A 19,780-nucleotide genomic window follows, 5' to 3' on the forward strand; every position below is an offset into this window, starting at 1 on the left:
GATTCCTCTTTATATCTTATATTTCTTTGCTATATTTTCTATTTTTTTCATTGGTATTGAATATATTCACAGTTGCTTATTGAAGCATTTTTATGAGGCCTGCTTTAATATCTTTGCCAGATATTTATAACATCTCTGTCATCTGGGAGTTGGCATCTATTGATTGTCTTTTTTCATTCAATTTGAGGTTCTCTTGGTTCTTGATATGATTAGTGATTTTTGATTGACACCTGGACATTTTGGGTAATACATTTTGAGACTCTAGATTTTACTTAAACCTTCTGCTCTAGCTGGATTTCTTTTTTTCACATGTTCCAGAGGAAGCTCGGGGCATTGTCTCATTCCTCCCAGGTGGGGATTGAAGTCCAGATGTCTCACTCAGCCTCCACAAATCCTTTTCTGGCTGGGAGGGGTTGGAATGCCTAGTCACTGCTCCCCTTTTGACCTCCATTGACACCATTGGGGTTGGAAGTGGTCTCATTACTGCTGAGCAGTGGTGAAAATCCTGACTCTCCGTTAGGCCTCCTCTGATACTGTCCCAGCAGGGATGGGTAAGGATGCCTCATTACTGCTGGGTGGGAGTGAGCGTCAAGGCTCTGCACTTGGCCTTTGCTAGCATGGATGAAGGTAGGGCCACGGTTTTTTCTGCAGCGTTTGGCTGCATTAGAGCAGTTATTGTACGGAAGTTTTGTCTTTCTAGGCTGCCCCTTTCCAAGTTTTTTGGTTAGAAAGAGAAAGATTTTGTTGGGGCTTTTTTGTTCTGTGCTCATTGATATTTCCAGGTTACCAGCTTCTTCAGCTCCAAATCTTCGATATATAAGGCCAAAAGAAAACTCAGGAACCTCGCCATCTTCTTGTTTCTCAGGTCCCACGGTCCCTAGCCAGTTGCTTCTCTTTCCTTTTCGGATTCATCTTATATTTGCTTTCTGTATAGTGTCCAGGGTTTTTAATTTTACTTACAGGGAAATAGAGAGAAAAGTACATCTGTTCCATCTTCCCAGAAGTGGAATTTCTGTATACTTCTCTTTATTTATTACTTTTTAGAATTGTTGAGAACGTGATACATGTACTTGGGAAGGTTTTACACAGGACAAAAGGGATACGCTGAAAATTCTCCTGTCTGCTCCTGTGCCCTGGCTGTGGTCACATCGTTCCTCTACCAGAAGTGGTCACTCTTTCCAGTGCTCCTGTGTTCTTCTCCGGAGAATCTATGTGTGTGTGTGTGTGTGTGTTCTCTTTCCATACATGGTAGTGGCACCAATTTAAACTTCCACCAACCGTGAACAAGAGTGGTTATACGTACTCTGTTTCAGCAGCACTGTGTATATTTAACTATTTTTGCCAAGCTGATATATGAAAAACTGGATCACATGGTAGTTTTAATTTGCATTTCCTGCATTGTGTGAGGATGAGCATCATTTCAGATGTGTACAATGCATTTGTGTTTCCTGCTTTGTCGACTGACAATTTAATTTCTTCCTTCTTGTACATTTCTCTATTGAGTTGTTGGCATTTCTCATGGACTTGCTCATGTTTTTACATGCACTTATTTATGTAGAAAGGAAATTAGCTCAATGTATGCCATATATGTTGCAGATATTTTTTCCTATTTTTTAAATTTATCTTTTAACTTTATTTTATTTTCTCCTATCAGATATTTAAGAAATTTTTAACTCAGTTGTAGCCTTTTATAAAAAAAAAAATTTGGATTTGGTTCATACTTTGAAAGTCCTTCCTATTTCAAGAGTTATTACAAACATTCTCTTCGAGCTCTTGTCATAGTTTCATTTTTTTGTTTAGGTCCTTGATGCATGTGATCCAAATTTTTTCAGATGATTCCTGAGTTGTCGCAATACAATTAGTTGAAAAGTCGATCTTATTCTCAGTGGTTTGAAATGCCACCTTGATTTATTTGGGTCTTCTCTGTGTGGGTGCTTATCTGCCTTGTCAGCACATCGAAGCTTGTGGCTGGTGGCCTGGGGAGGCTGTGCTGAGGTAATCTTGGAGCCATCTGCAAGGGAAGGAGCACTTTTAGAGAGGGGACAGGAGCAAGGGTGTCTGCTCCGCCACCCCACCTCAGACTGCTCTGTGGTTTGGTCTCATGAAAACGGGCTGAGCCTGTTTCAGGGACATTGTCCCAGCATCTTGCCCCCTGATGGTAGGAGGCTGCTGTGTCTGCCCCTCTCATGAACCCATAGGTCTGCGCTCTTCTGGAATATCTCCTACACCCACCCCTCATCCCTGTTCCCCTCTTCTGCCCCTGACACCAATTCACTTCAGGCCTTCACTTACTAGCCTGTTTTTTGAGCACCCTCCTAAATGCTCGCTTGGTTGTCTCTTGCTGCCAAAGAAATCACCACAAACTTAATTGCTTAAAACAACCCACATTTGTTATCTCACAGAATTGTTATTTCTGTAGGCCAGGAGTCCTGGCACAGCTTAGCTGGGCCCTGGCCTCAAGGTCTCTCATGAGGCTGCAATGAAGGTGTCAGCCAGGGCTGAGTTCTCATCCAGAGGCTCAGCTGGGGAAGGATCCCCTTCCCTTTTCATGTGTTTGTTGGCAGCATTCAGTAGGATTCTTGGCAGCTTGCTTCTTCCAAGCCAGAAAGGAAGAAGGAGAATCTCTAGTGCCAATCTATTAAGAATATGGACTCTGACATAACGTACCATGATCGCAGGAGCAAGAGCACAGCAGCTGTGCCATATTCTGTTGGGGAGAAGTCAGTCACAGGGCCCACCCACCCTCAAGGGAAGGGGCTTCCTCAGAGGTATTATCACCAGCAGGCTGGGCTCATGGGGGCCCTTAGGGTCTGTCTGCTGCATTGTCATTCTCTCTAAGGCTATCTCCACTCTGCTTCACCGTGGAGCCAGATTAATTTTCCTAAAGCACATCTCCCACCTCACTAGTCTTCTGCTCAAAAGCCTACAATAGTTAAAATTCAAAATTCCTTATGTCAGCATTCAAGACTCTGTCCAAGAGCTGCCTGGCAATATCTGTCAAAATTGCCAGTGCCCACGCCTTTTGACCCAGATGTTATCCCAGAACTCTACTCCCATATGAGTGAAATTGTGAATGCACAAGTGTAATTACTGCACAACTGTTGGAAATAGCCAAAGATGGGAGACACTAAATGGAGAGGGCTGGTTAAATACATCACCATACCGCCAAGCAATGGAATACTGCACAGCTGTGAAAATGAACCAGGCCGTTCTTTAGAAATTCAGGTAGCATGATCTACACTAGTCATTCTCAGAGTGTGGTTCCTGGAACAGCAGCAACAGCAGCTGGGAACTTGTTGGAAATACACGTTCTCAGGCCCCACCTCAGACCTACTGAATCAGAGACTCTGGACTGGGGCCCAGCAATCTGTGTTTTAGCAAGACGGCTGGGTAATTCTGATGCAGTTTCCATTTTGAGAACCACTGGTTTGCAATGAGTATAATTAAATGGAAAAATGTAGAACAGTGTATCTAGTATGCTACCATTTATGCACGAAAGGTAAAAGAGGTATATATTTTCTTGTATATGCATAAAACATCTCTGTAAGAATACATGAGATATGGCTGACATTGGTTGCCTTTCATGTGGGAAATGGCATAGCTGGGGGAAAGGATGGGAAGGTGACTTTTCCTTGCATGTCCTGTTGTAGAATATCCTTTAGAATTTGAAGCATTTAATGTATTACTTATTAAAAAAATTAAAATACAGAAGCCCCCCTCAGCCTGACCTCAGCCTTCCTCGTTCACTTTCTCTCTCACCCTTGCAGGGCCTCTTCACACTAGTCAAACGTGTCTCTTCACTGTCCCTTGGGTTTGGGTTGCATTTTCTGGCCATGAGCCTTGGCTTAATTCTGTGTCCTCATCTGGAATTCCCTGACTCCTCTCTGCATAATGAAAGCCAACTCAAAGGTCAGGCCCAGATGCTGCCTCTTTAGGGAGATTTGCCTGACCCCCTCTCCACGGTCAGAATTGACTGGCCCTTCTCCCTGGCTCCCGGAGACTGTGTTTCGCTGTCGCTTGCTGCACGACCGTCTTCTTTATTCAACTGTCAGCTGTCTGCGGGAAGGGACTTGGTCTTGCATATCTTTGTGTCTCCAGCACCCTGCAAGCTGATGCCTAAGAATCTTTTAGTAAATGACTGAGCGAACCAGTGAATGATGGACAAAGAGATGGAGACATGGGGACCCAGGGTGGCATGGACAGTGAAAAGACCTAACAGTGGTAATTGCCCAGGGAGGAGGAGAATGACTCTGGGCAGGAAAGATGGGGAGAGGCTGCAGAGAGAAGCTGCTGGTGGCTGGACTTTCTACCGCGTTGGGTTTGGGGCTGAGCCATGGTCAATGCCCTGAGGGGTAGGGTGGGTGTGGGGAGGGCACCCTTCACCTGGGAGCCCATGGGATTTACTTAGTTTTATTGGGAGGAGGGGTTCTTTTAAAAAGTCTTGTGCTTGCGGGGTGGGGGTGGCGGGCAGTAATCAAGGGGTGGAATATGTGTCTTGAAAAGACCTCATGCAGACACAGAAGGGCGGGCTGCTCTACCAATGGGGTTTTTCTGATTAAAACTAAGTCAGGGGTGAAGCTATTTTTTAATATTAAAAAGAATATGCCCCCAGTGGCCATGCTGTCCCTAACCTCCCTCCATCTCGAGAAAGCATCTGACATTTCCTGCACATTTTAACTTTCTAACCAAATAATGAAATAATCATATTGGCTCCTCCATCACAGGATTCATTTTCTCTCATTCCTGGGCTTCAGAATTCATCTCATATTTTAATCTGTTTTGAGCTCTTTTCAATTGCCTTGGAGATGGAGCCAAAGGTTCCGTGAACTCCTGTTGCCTGGAGTTGTTTGGTTTCGGTTCCTGTGGGGTATTTTCTTTAATAATGTGGTCCATCCTGCAGCAGCGGCAGGAATTCTAGCAGGCTCGGGGTTGGGGTGGGGCCTCACACTTCGTGGCTCCCTGACAGTAAATTAATGTCCAAATTCCGACTCATCTTCTGTCTTCCTCTTGAATGGTACCCTCTCTTCTCCACTGTATTAATGCTTAAATACCCATCTCCCCTGGAAATTCTCTCCCAGCTGCTCTAGGCTGCACGATCGCTCCCTCCTCTGAGCATTGATTCCACACAGAAAGCACAACATTGATAACAACCAGCGTTTCAGAGCCTAAATATCCTTTAGGCACATTCTGAGTACTGTACACAGATTAATTCATTTGGCCTCATGCTCCCCTGTAAGGTGGGATTAGTATAAGTGTCCCCATTATTTTGATGAGTAGGCTGAGGTCAAGAGAGATTAAATCACTTGTCCAAGAGCTGGAATACACCTAAGGTTAATTTCAACCAGTTTAAGTTTTGATTTTCCCATTTCATGTATGCACATCACAGCTCTCCAACTGGACAGCAGGACCTCAGGGTGGTGCACGCCCTTCTCGGTGCTGTGCTAGGTGGCACAGTGATGGAATTGTAAATACTTGTGGGTTGTTGGAGCTCCTTGTCTCCTGAGAGACCAGAGATGGGCACTGGTTTGGAGCAGACAGTAGGGAGCCTTCTGTCCCATTCTTAGGGCCAAAAGGCTGATTTTGGGGTGGTGGGTGGAGTTGCCCAAGGACTTCCCCATGCTTCTTGTTTTAGGTAGAGAGTGGCAAGGGGGCACAGCTGACAAGACTTTGCCTGTGGGGCATGAAACCGTGTGTGTTGTAAGATTTTAGGGGAGACCTGAGCACACATCAAGGAGTACCCTGTGAGCATGGGGAGACGTGAGCTACCAGAAAGGGTCCCTTGTATGAAAATGAGAGAGGCCCGTGTGTGGGAAGGCGTTGGCAAGGGGGAGGGAACCAGTCAGCTCTCTGTCTGAGGGGCTCCTCTCTAGAGTGAGGTTCTGGTCCTCCCTTTGGGCTGTCTTTGTTCCATAAAGATGACCAACCTTGGGTTAGGCATTTCACATCTTCGGGCCTCAGTTAACTCATCTGTAAAAGGAGGAGAAATAATCCAAACCAGCTTTTCCTTGGCAGAGCCTCGGAAGGGGAAATGGGAGTATGCCCATCAGGAGCAAATGTTTCCTGGCAGGAAGGAGTACCGGAGTTATGTGAAGGGAGGCCATTTCTCCCTGTGTTCTCCTCCTGACATACTGGCTGATGGGCTGTGTGTTTGACCAGACTCACTGGATCTGTGCGGCTTCGGATCCTCTCTTTCTCTCTCTGGCACCTCCCATGAGCCCTTCTGGGCCGCCATCTTCCTCCACATCCAGGTTCCGAGTCCTCCCTGTGCAACCAAATCCTCTGGGTGCCTCCCATGCCCAGGCCCCACCCACAGAAGTTCTGATCCTGTGGTCCTGGGTGTGTCCTGGGCTTGGTATTTCTTTAAAGCCTTCCCAAGGGATTCCATTGTGCCCCTGGGTGGAGAGCCACTCTGCAGAGCACAACACAGCACAGGGCACAACTGGAGAAAAGAGAGAGGAGAGAAGGTCCGTCAAAATCTCAAGGGCAGCATGTATACCTAGAAAAGACAATTGAAGTCGTGTTTACTTGATGCTATGATATGTTTTAGACCTGATACTGAACGCGTTTTGCTAGGTCAAATGAAATTAAAGGGGTACATTAGATGTTTACGTTTAGCAAAAGATAGCACAGGTGGGTTACCATGAGTCTCCTCTGGGATCTGAGAGTTGAGACCCTGGGAAGCTGGGAGGCAGGGCGGCAGCAGACCTGGAACCTGGAAGACTGGTTATCAAGCCCGGTTCCATCACTTACTCACTCTGTGAGCCTGGGGAAGCTACCTGCCCTCTGTGAACTCAGCTTCCTCAACCGTCACATGGGAATATTAATGCCTGTCGCACAGAATCATTGTGAGGGACAAGTGAGACCATTCATGGAAGTATTTTGAGAAATCAAGACTTCTTTACACATGAAAATATTTCATAAAAACAATTGTGTTCTGTATTCTGTCAACTGTGACTCTCTGGACACCATCCCTTAGGAGTTTTGCTTGACAGGGAGACCAGATGTCCCAAATTTGTGGTCTTCTGCCCAGGTTTACTGTGCATTCTAGATCTTATCCACTCCTGAGCAGCACTGACCAGCCCCCTCCCCCCACCCCCCCCCCCCCCCCCCCCTTCAAATTCCATTGCCCTCCACTGGCTTCTTCCCTTCAGGATAGAAACATACTCCTCTCTCCTATAGTAAAAATAAAACACACCTGTGACCCTTGGGCCCCCTCTAGCTTCTATCCTTCTGCCTTTGCCTTACAATCAGGTTTCTGGGATGTGTGAATCATGTGGCGACCTCTTTTTTCCTTACGCCTTCCACCTCTGCTCTGGCAGAGGCCACCAGTGACCCATGACCGCCAGCTGCTCCATCCTTGTCTACCTGAGGTCTCTGCAGTGTGTGCCCTATGGACCACTCCCTTCATGTCATCCTCTCCTTCCTCAGCCTCCTTCACATCCTCCCTTCCCCTCTTACCTGCACCTTCACCTTTGACTGATCACCTTGTCATAGGGGTTCTACTTCTTACCTATTTCTCAAACCTTTAGACTGCCTCAGTGCCCACCACCACTACCTTGGTTCAGTCCCTCATCTCGTACCTGGGCCATTGGTCCAGCCTCTTAAGTAGCCCTGCCCTCCCTCCCCTGGCTCCCTCTGCCTCTCCAGGGTCAAGTCCAATACAAAGCCCTTTGTGCTCTGGCTCCTGTCTGCACCTCCAGGCTCATCTCTTCCAATTCCTCCTTTCACATTTGCATCCATTCCTCAAGTCTGTCCTGGTGGGTCATGGCTCTGATTTTCCACATTCTGTAACATCCCCATAAAACCTTCCCTGCCCACTACTACCCCAACCTCATGCTGGAGAAATGTTTATTTTATAAATCCCAGCTCAGCTGTCAGATCCCTCAAGGAGCCTCCCCTGATTCCTCTGCTCCATCTCCAAACGGGGTTAGTCTTGCCTTGCCTTGCTCTGGGCCGCTGCTGCTCACAGACATGCTGCTTTTATAGCTCTCCTCACGTGGCATTATGCATGCAGCATTGGCTTCCCCAGGACCTGAGAGCTCCATGAGAGAAGGGTTCATGGCTGGTGCTCTCTCTTTTAAGCTCTTGCTCTCAGATTTGCAGAGTCTGGTACAGACTTGGTGCTCAGCAAATGTTTGTAGAATTGAATTGAATTGATTTATCTGCAAAGGACAACTCAAAGCATCTTGATGGGTCGTGGTGACTTCTGAAGGCTCAAGGAAAGGTCTGTTTAGTTCTTGTTCCTGTATTCCAGTGCTTGGAAAAATAGTCACCCTCACATGGGATCTATTGCTAATTCACAGTTAGCAAGGGTCTTGACTTTTCCAGACTCTGCCAGTTCTGATCTCTGCAGACAGCAGGGAGCTTCCTCTAGGGAGGCCCCATTCGCAAATAATTGGAGATACACGCTCATCCTAGGATGCTGTGGCTGGGCCAGTAGAAGCAGCCAGAACGCTCTGGCTCTGAACCAGGGAGACACTCCAGTGTCCCATATGCTTTCCTGGATTCTTTTGCCCGGGTCTAAATCCCTGTCAGGATGAGCATCCTTAGAAGACATTGGTCTCTGGTCTCTGGTCTCTGGGCGCTCCTTGCCCCTCCCCTGCACCTCAGCACAGATGACTTCTTGTTCCTCTTTTGTACCACCCATGACTTCCTTTCCAAGTTCTCTCCCACCCTTCTCTCTTCGGGCTAAAGGGGAAGGATGGCTTGTTAAAGTCACAAAGCCTCATCGCAGAACTGACGCCACCAGCTTTTGATGGCTTTTCAAGGGGCCGGACTTGCAGGGCAGGCCTTCTCTGGCCTCCTTTTGTATCCTTGATCTGTTGGAAGGCCCAACTGTCATTAAACTCATTCTTGAAATTTTCCTTTATACCTTCTGCCTGTCTCACTCTCACAGTGGCATCTCATGTCCGTCATTTTGCCATCACTATGAAACCTTTAATTTTAACTCCCTGTGATACCTAAATGATATGTTATATGTTAGAACGTGGTTATATATTGTAAGATTGTAATGTTATATATTGTAATAAGGTCTCCTGTCATTTCTTTTGAAAATCTTGTTTCGATCGTCTTCATAGTTGCTTTTTTCTAAACCTGCTCTGAAAGCTTTCCTTCATCCTGGGGTGAAAATGACAAATCAGAGGAGAAAGTTTGGTCTCTCACAGGGGAGGGAAAGGCATGAAGTTCTGATGGAGGAACGTCAGGTACCAGCTCTGGGTAGCTGAGCCTGTGTGTTTGTGGGTGTGATGGTCATCAGCTCTCTGTCTGCTGGCCCTGGGCAGGGTTGTCCTTCTTGTGGGATGAAGCCACAACATGAGACAAATTCTGGCCAGTAGGTTGGAAGTGGCATGCTGGGCTTCACTTCCAGGTTGGAGCATTTCATTACCAGTGCGAGGCCCTCCAGAGCTGGCAGGATAGTTGGCAGCATATGGGACGGTGGCTAGTGCCACAGCCTGAAACCCTGAGTGACTGCAGCAAGCACAGTCCACAGAGGTTTTTGTTACTGCAGCACACTAGCCTATCCTGACTGGTGGAGAAATGGGTCCTATGCCGAGAAGGGTTGTGCTGCGTAACAAAAATGTAAACTATATGCCATTTGCTTAGGGCAAATACGAGAATGAGAAGGTTGGAGAACCATTGCACATGTACTGTGAACATGAAATCCGTTTTTGTTGTCGTTGGCCCCTGAGATTTTGGAGTTGTGTGTTGCCACCAGCCTTCCTGCCTGATATGGGGAAATGGGGAGGCCCTATCAGGGGCAACATTTGCATACCAGTAAGACCTTCCTGGAGCCCCCAAAAGCTCCTCATCTTGGCAGTCACCTTCCATGCCACTAGGAAAGCCAGTCCTGTGTCCCGCCCTCCCCAGGGCCCCCAGTGAGGATTCCCTGCACCCTGTGACCCAGAGAACGAGCAGGCTTGTTTTCTCCTTGGAACTCTTCTTTGTCTCTGTTTCATTGTCACCTTTTCTGTGTGTCAGCGTCAGGGCTCTTGAGAGGCAGAGGTGAGAAAGTGTGAGCTCTGTGTCCCATTTCCCAGCTGTGTTTCTCTAGAATTAACAAGAAGGTGAAGTTTGTCTTTGTGATCCTCTTCCAGCCCCCACCCAGCCTGTACCCCCCATTGCTCTGGCCCCTTCTCTACCTGTTCTGCAGGTGGCTGTTTGCTTCCCATAAGAATATATACGTCCTCTCACCGCTCTGGGACAGATCTTCCAGTGTGTTTCAAGGTGACAATCTCGTGATGTGGTAGATTAATCTCTGCATATGTTAATCACCAGTGCAGGCTGCCTAGGGAGCTGTTCATTCCTCAAATGGTAATTGAGGCTCCCCTGTGCCCAGCTCTGAGCACCATACTAGTTGGGGGACTCATGACTAAGGTCTGTCCCTGCCCCTAGACCCAGTTCAGTGGGGGAGGAACAGGACCGAGTGAGTAGAGTGTTGAGAAGTGTGGTGTAGGGTGATGTGTGTTGGGAACTGTGGGTGGGATCCAGGCTGTGAGTGCTGTGGGGGCCAAGTGGGTGGAGAGGGTGCTCTGTGGTCTGGAATGGTCAGGGAATGCCAAGTCACTGCTCTGGGGTCTCAGTTCTTCCATCTGTCAGGTAAGGAGGGTGGGCTCATGGGTTGCTTTGCAGATTGCCTGTTAATAAGAATTACCAGGGAGACTAGGTCAACAACAGAACTCCCAGGCCCCTCCTGGGGATTCCAGTTGTGTGAGTCTGGAGTGGGACTGGGAACCTGGCTCTTTACGTCTTGCCTGGCCTCCCCTCCCCACCCTAGTTTTGCCCCAGGAGATGGGATGTTGGGAATTTACCCTGGGCGGGCTGTGAAAGGTGTGGGGGATACAGAGGCAGCCTTCGAGATGCCCAGCTCTGTGTTGGAAGAGCACTTGCCACAGCTGGGGCAAGTTGGGAGACCAGGACATGTGAAAGTCTCATTGGTTGCTGAAGAATTTGCCCTCCCGGTTAGCAGGACCAGGGCAAGGTCTATTGAGCAGGAGTGCCCTTCGGAGGAGAGCTGGAGGCAGCCTGGCTGCTCAGAGCTGTCTGTGTTCAGTCTTGACACGATAATGCTTCAGGCTGCTGGGAAGGCTTTGGAGCGAGTTCATTGTGTGATTTTAGAACAAACATGGGAGCTGGGACCCCATGAGAGACCAATGAAATGGGCAGCCTGGATTGGACCAGCTCCTTTCCAAGTTGGGAAACTCTGCTAACCAATTCAGCAAACCTAGCAGGGTGCTCTGAGGATCCTGTACCTCGGTGCTTCTCAAACTGCCTGTGCATCTGAATTGCCTGGTGTGCTTGCTCACACGGGTGCTGGGCCCCACCTCCAAGTGTCTGATTCAAGAAGTGGTGGTGGAGAGGTTGGGGCAGAGGATTTGCATTTCTAGCATGTGTCCAGATGCTGTGCTTCTGCTGGTCCTGGAACCACAATTTCAAAGCCAATGTCAAGTTCTTAGCCTTCTAGCCCAGGCGTGGGGGTGGTTCCTACAGACTCAGGACCCAGTCACTACCCCAAGGGTACTTCTATTCCAACTGAGGACCTCCTCACACCGGGCCAGATCAAGAGAATATGAGGTAGTGAGTGTCAGAGTTCTGAAGTGAGCCAAAGATAGTAAGCACCAAGGAAGCTGGGGAGAGGAGTATGCAGTGGTGGGGGGCAGCATCTTGAAGCAGAGAGGCCAAGGATGGGCAGACCTGGATTACTGTGCTATTTACTGTACACATGTGACCTAGGATGGCAGTGGCGCCCCCTGGAAATGTGCGGTGCGGTGAATCCAGTGAATGAGAGGGCCTGCCAGGCTGGGCCAGTGTGTAGGGGCACAGATTGGGAAGCCCAGTGTAGGCCTGGGGCACAGTGCAGAAGCCAGTGGTGGAGTGGAATTCCTACTAGGAGCAGGAAGTAGAGAAGGCTTTATAGGATCCGGCCCAGGGCAGGCCTGAAATGCTCCGGTGAGGAGTTCAGACTTTCTTCCACAGTGAACTGGGAACAAATCAACAGCAGTTTGGCTCCCCAAAGCAGACATCTGGAAATTGACTCTTTCAAATTTTGAAAAACAGACTTTCAGTAGTAGCTCATGGCTGGTCCGTGTGACATGATTTCAAGGCTGCATCTCAGAGATTTTGCTGTCGTTCCCACTCCCCCACCATCCTGTTTCTCCTCTACAGTCCTTGAAATTTCACTATTAGAGATTATATTCTTTCGTTAAAAATATTACCCTCTTCAAGAGGCTCATGTTATGAACCAGAAATGCCTAAGAAGGAAAGTAACTAACCTTAGCATGCTGTGCTAGGTCACCTTACAGGAGGTTTACGTGGCAGTCTTCTTCTCCAAGGACCGATGGGCAGAGGACAGAGGACAGGTAAACACTGATGAACCTCGAGGCAGATGAGGAAAGGCCAGGTGTGGCAGAGATGGAGAACCATGGTTTGCTGGTCAGAGAGGAAGCAGGAGGCAGGGTGGGTGTAGGGAAAGACCTCTGAGGCTGGCCAACAAGAATGTTCTCGGGTCATGTGAGGCCAGGGGGGCCTGGATGTTAATGGCATAGAAGGGCATCAGTGAGCTTGGCAGGCTCACAACAGCTCAGCCCACTTTCTTTGGTCCCCCGTCTGGCTTCCTTTCTGTGGAAATGGAGGGGAGGGTGTTGCTACATTTCAGACCCCACCCTGACACACCAGCCTTCTCCTCTCCTGCTTCACTGCCTAAAAGGGCTGGAGTTGGTGCTAGATTTGCAGTCAGGAAGCAGGAAATAGCTGTGTCTCTCAAGTCATGTTCCCAAGTCCATTAGATACATATGCTCCAAAAGCTGTGTGGGAGAAGAAACTCTATTCTAATTGTATTTGGGGTTGATGAGCGGACAAGGAGATCTCAGGTGAGAACTTTTGCCAAATGATTAATCACCTCCGTATTTCCCTGTTTCAAAATCTTGTTTTTCCATATCGAGTGGTCTGTAACTGAGAACGGTATATACAGCGCACGTAAAGCTCCAACAGGAAACTGTTATGAGCAAGGTCACTCATTGTGTTCATGTTGTGATTGGTTATGTCAACCTAAAACCTAAAATATCTGTTTGTTTAAATAGGCCTTGAAGAAAGATGGAGTTTTGCCCATGGGTGTGAGTTTCACAGGTGTATTCCCAGGCCATCCCACCCTCAGATGATGCTTTTATTGAATGAAGGTATCTGAGAAACTGGAGGTTGATTTCTGCTACCAGTTGAGTGTCTTTCCTGCCACATAATTCGTTGAAGGAAAGAAAATTTGGAAGGCCCAGGAGGTGGCTTGGAGTGGAGATAAAGCCTATTTTGGGGAAAAAAATATAAGAGGCCCATCACCATGCCTTTGTCTCCCTTTCTCCCACCCGTGCTGTGAGGGAACACGCAGGGATGGCTCTTTGGGCCCGACCCCTTCCAGGCTGTGTGACGGTTGTGGGCAGGTCATGCAACCATTCTGCTCTTCACCTATAGTGACGCTGACCTGACGTGATCATGAGGTGACTGAGGAAGCACGCACAGAGTGCCAGGAACCCGTCAGTGCCCTGTCGGTACAGGCCAGCTCCACCCAGCTCTCCATGCGTCAGTCACAAAGGACCACACCCCGTGAGAAAGGCCCTGACTGCATTTTCCTGGAAACACCTAGATTCGGGTCATTGAGTGGTTTTTCACATCAAAGATATGTGGAATTGGAGGGAACTAGGGGACAAGGACCCTCCCACGGCCCGACAGCAGGGTGGAGGCTGAGCCCAGCCTGCAGCCTGGATAAAGATGCTCTGCCCACCTACCTCCCACCCCAACACTGCTGGTTACAAAGAGCCTGGGGAAGCTCATTCCTCAATCAACAAATCAGGGGAAAGTGACAGGGTTGAAGAAGGAGGGGGGTTTCTGTGCAGCTAGAGGCTGTGGTTTTAGGCAGTGCTGGGCGCATCTTGGTGTGGTAAACAGAACACTCCATTTGGAGTTGGAAGACCTGCCCGGCTGTCAGCTCAGCCCCTTCCTATCTTTCTGCTTGCAGGCTTGAGCTGTCGCATCTGTTTTCACATCTGTCGATTGGGTATGACTGTCCTTGCCTCACTCCCAGGGTTGCCTGGAGGATTGGGAATTCTGGATAGGAAGCTCTGTGCAGATTATGAGACACTAAGCAAAAACAAAGGACTATTCGTATAACAGTCTCTGTTTCAATATTGCTTTGAGGCTTTCAGGGAACTTCCTCATCTTTTCTCTTCTTAATGTACAGCAGCTGGGTGAGGCAGGCAGGGCTGACGATACTACTCTCATATACACATGTCTAAGGCTGACCACGACCCTGAGAGCTGGGGGTGACGTAAGCCTGGGCCCCAGTCGTCCCGACACAGTGATCACAGCTTTCCAGCTCACCGCCAACCTTGACATCACCTTGCTCACCTGCTTGCACATCACTTCTGTCCTTAACTTTAGTCACTTCTGCTCTTCTCTAAGTTTCAGCTCTTACCATGATGCCCTCTGAGGTGTATTTTCATCTCCTGGTGTCTGGTTCCCCCATACTGCCCATGGGCTACTGCAGTGCCTGCCCCCCACCTCCCAGCAGCATCCCAGGCCCTAGGTCTAAACTTCCCCCTTCTGTGCCCCACCCTTCGCTGGCTGAAGAGCTAAAGAGGACCACTGGGTGACAGGATGACTCATTTTCGGGATGGGGACTTCTGGGAGGCAAGTGGGCTTCCACTAAAAAGAGCAGCTCAAACAGTGGGCTTTTGGTGCCAGGGTAGCATTTTAGGACAAGAAGCCCTCTTGGAACCCTGTGGATGCCCCAGGGCTTAACACAGTTGTTGGTGCCCAGTAGGGCTGCTCACATTTGCATATGTTGGTGAGTGACACCGTTAGGGCAGGTAGCTATTCTGATTGCTTCGGGGGCTCAGTTTCATCAAGCATTTCTTGAGCACTTTGTGGACATCCAGCTCTATGCTGGGCACTGCCTTCAGAGGGCTCACAGTTCAGTGGGTCCCAAGTCAGGTGCACACACAAGGTTACATTTCAGGGTCAAAGGTGCTGTAGGAACGTGCTCTAGAGGCGCCTACTGTCTCCTGAGCTTCTGGTTTCCTGGAAGAGGGGACCCTTGATCTAACCTCGAAGGCCAAGTAGAGATCAGAGTTGGGAAGGAGGCTTGGCAGGGGGCTTGGCACCTCCAGTCCCTACCCTTCTTGCCTGCCAGGGCCCCCCAGCCTCCCCTGCTACGACGTAGCACTCTGCTCTCTCCCTTCCAGCCCCCTCCATGCTCTGCCAGAGAGAAACCTCCCAGTGGGTAGGATTCTGGGTCCTGTGCCCTAGTCTGCATTTGCTGGGCTGGTGGGGGTAATGGGCACTTTTTGGGCTCCCCAGGCCCAGCAACTGCTGCTGTGAAATCTTAATCGATCACTCCAATCAAAGGTTTCATGTCTTCAAGAATAAGTGATTTAACTTATCTTTTAGATCGCGGTTGACTTTGGCACATAAAAGGCTCATTCAGTTTGAAGCAACATCTCCACCAGGAATGGGTTAAGAGCAAGAAAATGATTCTTTCTTAACACGGATGCAGCTGGGACTGTGGAAACCCAAATACACTTGTAGTCTCAATGCTGAGAGCCCTTCTGTTAGGCAGTGGTAATATGCTCTCCCCACTGGGGAAACCTGTTGGCTCACAAGCCGAAGGGATGTTCGTGCGGGCCGAGCTATTTGATCGGTCCGGATGCACAAAGCCACTGCTCTTTTAAATCCTTTGAACTGGCTTCATCCTCCTCTCTAGTCCCTGCCCCCATCACCAACAAGAGGGATGTGAGCACCAGTGATCCCCATGGGCTTCCTGAGTCCATTCCTGGAATAAGCGCCATGGGTGACACGGAGGAAATGCGAGCCACGGCTTCCCTGCCAATATGAGCTTACATCTCTCTGCCGTGTGTGGCTGGAAGTGGGAGTGTGTGTATAAATGGGCTCAACTCTGTGGAGGGCAATTCGACAGTAGCTGTGAAATCTTAGTGCACATATCCTTTGACCCAGGAATTCTACTTCTATCAATTTATCCTCCAGATCCAGGCACATAAAGGAAAGGGCACATGTACAGGTTGTTCATTGCGGTGCTGTTTGTAAGTGCAAAAGATTTAGAAAGAATGTAAATGACCATCAGCAGGAGACTGGATTAATCAATTATAGTGCAGCCATACAGTGGAATAGTATGCGGCCATAAACAAGAACAGGATGCTTTTATATAGTGATCCAGGATGATCTCAAAGGTGTTGGGATAAAAGCAAGATGCAGAACAGTGTTATGGTATGGTACTGCTTGTAAAAAACGGTAAAAATAATACATATTGTTGTTTCTTTATATAGGCATAAAGTCTCTTGGGATAGAAACACAAGGAAATATTAACAGAGAGGGGAAATGGGTGGTGGGTAATAGGTACCCTATTATTATGACAGGGACAGGTAATAGGGTTAAGAGGGAAGCTTTTCATTCTATAGCCTTTTGTGCCATTTGAATTTTGAACAGTGTGACTGTGTTTCCTATTGGTGGTAGGCAGAATAATGCCCCGCCCCCAAAGATGTCCACACGAATCCCCGGACCCTTTAAATATGTTGCTTTACATGGCACAGGGGCTTTGCAGATGTGATTAAGGTCATGCACCTTGAGGTGGAGAGAGGATCTTGGATTATCTCAGTGGGACCAATCAAATCACACTGAGTCCTCAAAAGCTGAGAACCTTTCCTAGCTGTGGTCAGAGAGGGAGATGAGAGCAGAGAAGAATGCTCAGAGATGCTATGTTGCTGGCTTCAAAGATGGAGGAAGTGGCCTACGAACCAAGGAATGCAGGCAGCCTCTCAAAGCTTGAAAAGGCAAGGTGAACGGATTCTCCCTTACAGCCTCCAGGCAGGCACACAGCCCAGCTGGCATCTTGATTTTAGTCCAGTGAGACCTGGTTGGACTTCTGACCTATAGAACTGTAAGGAAATGCAGTCATGGGTTGCTTAATGTCGGGAACACATGCTGAGAATGTATGGTTTGGGGATTTTGTTGTTGTGTGACCATGATAGACTATATTTACACAAACCTAGATGGTATAGCCCACTACACACCCAGGCTCTATGGTACTGACCTATGGGACCACCGTTGTATATGCGGTCCCTTGTTGACTGAATCACCATTTTGCAGTGTGTGACTGTAGGTTTGTATTGCTTAAGCCACTGAGTTTGTGGTGATTTTTCACTGTGGCCATAGAAAACTAATAGACTACTGAGAACAATAAATGAAGAAAACCGTTTGTGAAAGGAGTGCACCATCCAGTTAGAGTGGGACTCGCGGTGTGTGCACGGAGGAAACAGGCGCTAACTTCAGTGCAGAGCTGTGCAGTGTGGACTAAGTGCTCTGGAGCCCAGCTCACTTCCTGAAGGACTGCTGGGGTGCCCAGTGGGGCCAGGCACTGTGCTGCATACAGGGGCCTCAAAGTGAAAAAGACATGGTCCCTGCCCTGGAGGGGCTTCGAGCGAGGCTAGTTTTGCAGCCTCTCTCCTCTGCCCTTTGAAACTGGTCCCCAGGATGTGTGCACTGTGTTGTCCCCACCACCATGGCATGTTAAACATGGCAGTTCTAGGTCCTTTGCCATCTTGGGTCCCGAAGGACTAGACTTTCCCTCATTCCCCTGTTTGTAGCCAGTCAGCCTGCCTTGAATACCTCCAGGGCTGGAGAACTCGCCACCTCTTGAGAAGCTTGGTTCTGCTCTAAACTTTCCTCGTAAGCACTTCATGTGGGCGCTGTCCATTCCAGCATCACACAAGGACTGGGGGACTCTGGGCTTCTGCTTTGGGAGGTGTGTGTCTCACCTTCGCTCATGAGACCACACACTCTCTCACGTAGGCATCTGTACTATCAATTTCTTGTCCACCCATCATCTCGACAGGACCAAACATACAATAGGGACTCACTGAAAACCTGTTGAATGGAAGCACATAGGCAGCTCCTATAGTTTGCACTGCGCAGTGCCAGATAGGCATTAAGAAGAATTCTAGAAACAAAAAAAGATGGAGACTTGGTCTTTGAGCCTAGTTATAAAGAGAAAATTTATCGTTGTGCTCCTCTGCCACTTCCTTTGTCCATGCCCATTTTGTACAAGAAATGAAGAGAGACAATGATTTTCTCCTTTAGTCCCCCCTCCCCTCTGAGGCATTTCCAGGATGCTGTGACTCTTTGATTTGAAGGAGACAACTAGCTGCTCACAGGTGCTTCTCAAGTCCTGCCAGCCACCAGGCAGCCAGTACCACACCCAGGGCTGCCTTGACAGCCCCCCAGACCCAGCTACCCTCTTCCTGCTTCCTTCTGTCTCCCCTCCCCTCCCTACCCCTAGCTTCCAGTGTCCTCTGACCCATCTCTCACGGCTTCCTCTCCCAGCCAAAAGTATAGGGAGTGTTTGAGCAGAGGTGGCCGCATGCATAGCCAGGTGGTGTGTGTCCACACTGTAACTCTTGGACACCAGCCCTAGCTGAGGGAGTCATCCTGCCAGCACCACCTCAGCCTCTGCAGGAGACTTGGGGCAGTGTCTTCATGTGGGGAGATGGCAGGGTCCCCAGAACGAAGCAGCCGGGAGCCACTGTCCCTGTCCCAGTGAGGAACCCTGGGTCTGCAGGGAAGTGTGGTGGCCAAGGGGGCCTGGTTCGGAATCAGGTAGCTGAGGATTCGAATCCAGGCCTCTCAGTGATGAGCTGTGTGACCTTGGTTGCTTACCGTTTCTAAGCCTCAGTTTACTCATCCGTAAAAGTGGGAGCTGGACTCGGACCTGAGGTGACACCAGGCATGTACAGAGTCTGAGTTGAATTCTAACCTTGAGCTTGCCTTCTGGTCTGGCCCCTGTGGTCAGGTCAGCAACGAAAATGTATAAGCCCCTTCTGGGAAGATCAGATGCAAAGCAGAAATAGGTGCCAGGTTAGGGGTGGGGTCCCCGTGATGACTGACTCGACTTCTCCCTGGGAAATGCCTGGCTCTTGGCGGTTGGTATGATTTTGTAAGGTTTGTGCCGTTTGACCATCTTGGCTCATTTCTTTGCTGCCATGCTGCTCCCTGGGCCAGACCCAGGGGCGATGCACGTTTGCAGAGGCCCCTCCCCGGCAGCCACCTGGGTGAAATCTTGGGGTCTGGTTCGTTTGTCAGGCAGGGCTAGTAAATGCGCCATCACACTAACATGCCCCCCGGCTCCTCAACTGCTTTCTCGGTCCGGGGTATCCATCACCTCACCCTCTTTCCCCACTGGCCTCCCACACCTACCTCCCAGGCCTCCTCTGCCCCAGTTCCCTGCCCTTTTTCTGGCTGACCTCAGCATTTTGCAGACCATTTCCCACCTTGGTCTCAAAGTGGCTTTTCTGTTTCCTTCCCAGAAGCTTCCCCCTCCTGCAGTTGGCAGCCTGGCCTTTCCATAAAGGCCACCTTTCAGAACTGCCCACCTCCGAGCTTGAAAACTCTGCAATGCTCTTTTCCGACCACAACCTCCAGGCCCTCTGCTGGCGTCCTCCGGAGAATTAGTGATGTGGTGGGCTCTCACGCGTGGAATGGGAAGGTCACGTGTTCCAGGGGGACGTGGTAGGGTGGGTGATAAATGCAGAGTTGACGGGGTCAGGTAGGAGAAGAGGCCGCGGGAAGCTCGGTGTGCAGAGGAGACAGTAAGAGCTTGTTGGTGGAGCTGGCTCCAACCAGGGGTGCAGGGGAAAGGCAGAGTGATGAGGCTTCATGCTGGGGAGAGGAGGGGTGGGGGACACGGATTGCTCTGCCAGGTGTTTCTGGTCTAAGGATGAGCCTGCAT

The 19,780-nt window shown here is 49.3% G+C and overlaps 1 protein-coding gene across 3 annotated transcripts in view; it reads left to right on the forward strand.

Moving 5' to 3' along the window:
* Nucleotides 1–19,780, forward strand: part of ZBTB7C (zinc finger and BTB domain containing 7C) — a 347,966-nt gene that overhangs the window by 38,601 nt on the left and 289,585 nt on the right. The window lies entirely within an intron of this gene.

This window comes from Equus quagga, chromosome 9 (assembly GCF_021613505.1).
Source record: "Equus quagga isolate Etosha38 chromosome 9, UCLA_HA_Equagga_1.0, whole genome shotgun sequence".
Lineage (NCBI taxonomy): Eukaryota > Metazoa > Chordata > Mammalia > Perissodactyla > Equidae > Equus > Equus quagga.